Source organism: Ixodes scapularis, unplaced genomic scaffold (assembly GCF_016920785.2).
Source record: "Ixodes scapularis isolate PalLabHiFi unplaced genomic scaffold, ASM1692078v2 PGA_scaffold9__187_contigs__length_104089568, whole genome shotgun sequence".
Taxonomy (NCBI): domain Eukaryota; kingdom Metazoa; phylum Arthropoda; class Arachnida; order Ixodida; family Ixodidae; genus Ixodes; species Ixodes scapularis.
The window spans coordinates 50,594,992-50,596,354 of NW_024609884.1; the positions used below are offsets into that span (position 1 = coordinate 50,594,992).

Sequence of the window (1,363 nt, forward strand, 5' to 3'; positions counted from 1 at the left end):
GATTTTACCCTTTTCTGAGGGGCCATATAGCGTTGGCGCCGCACTCGCGTTCAACATTTGTACGGTGCTGACCTCCGATGGGGGACTTAGAAAGATATTATTAAACTAAAAAAGTACGCACTTATGCTTAAAAAAAGACTGAGGCAAAGTTGCTTGAGAGAAACAACTGAAAACACTAGATGCTATAAAAGAAAATGGGTTCTGCAGCGTGCTCCACTCCATCATGTGTTCCTGACAGCTCGGCCATCGGACCTCCAAAAATTGACCGCGTGCCCCGGGTGAGGATCGAACTCACGACCTTCAGATTATGAGACTGACGCGCTGCCTACTGCGCTACCGAGGCGGTACGTCCTCTTGGCAAAGGTGCTTCGTTCCTGGGCAGAGCAACACAGTGGACCAGAGGCCACGTTGGCAGTCCCAGCTCGTAGCTTTGGTTGCTGTTTTCGCTGCACGTGCTACCATACAAGATCAGCACCTCTCAAAGTCGTGACCTTGCGCCCATAACTTTTGCTGTACTCCAAGCTAAGAAAAAGAAACACCAGGCAGCGCGCGTGACGCTAGATTTATTGTCTGCTCAATTTGCCAGTGAAGAAGACAAATATGAATGGCCCTAGTAATGAAATGGCGTTCTTTACTCATGGAAGAATTTCTTCAACTGCAGCGCCTCCAATACGATCCGTACCGAAACAACGATATAAAATGCCAACTTCGGCCTCAGCGAAGAAATACAATGGCTACTTGTGTCCGTATTGGCCTTACATGGCAAGTGAGATCATTGAACGCTGACTGATTCATGTCAACTACGCAGTTATATTTGCCTCATATTTTAAAAAAAGTAAAGCGTTGTTTTTAAGAAGAAAACAAAAAAGCGATGTATCTTTAAACTAGAAAAGAAAGGGGTAAAAAAAAGTGGCCAACTTGCTTAGGACGAGTATGAAATGCGGAGGTTCTATCACGGCTTCCATTTCGTAGGGCGCAAGTGCCTGTACTTCCCCGGGCATGCATAGAAACCTACCGAGAAGATGAGGATCTTTATGCCATGAGTAATCCAAAGGCGCTTTGATAAGTCCTTGTTTTACGTTGACGAGTGTTCCCGTTCCCTTCCTTTTCATAGCTTTCGAGCCTCGCTATTGCAGGGTACTGACGGTTATTTCTACTTACTAGTTTCTTTCACCTACAACATCTGCGGTGCGAAACTAACACGGCAAACCAGACGCTCACGTCGCAAAAGCCACTGGCATGGCCGCGAATGCATTGATGGAACCCATTGACTCCTGTGCAAAACAAGGTGGCTTTGAACCCGGCCATGACGACGCCCTGCATATTTCGGTATTTGTTCGCTCGGGTAGGGTCCCGTTTTACT

At 46.9% G+C, this 1,363-nt stretch overlaps 1 non-coding gene across 1 annotated transcript; it reads right to left on the reverse strand.

Moving 5' to 3' along the window:
• Positions 1–270: 270 nt before the first annotated feature.
• Positions 271–343, reverse strand: Trnam-cau. Its single transcript has one exon. It is a non-coding gene; the product is annotated as a tRNA-Met (tRNA).
• Positions 344–1,363: the final 1,020 nt, after the last annotated feature.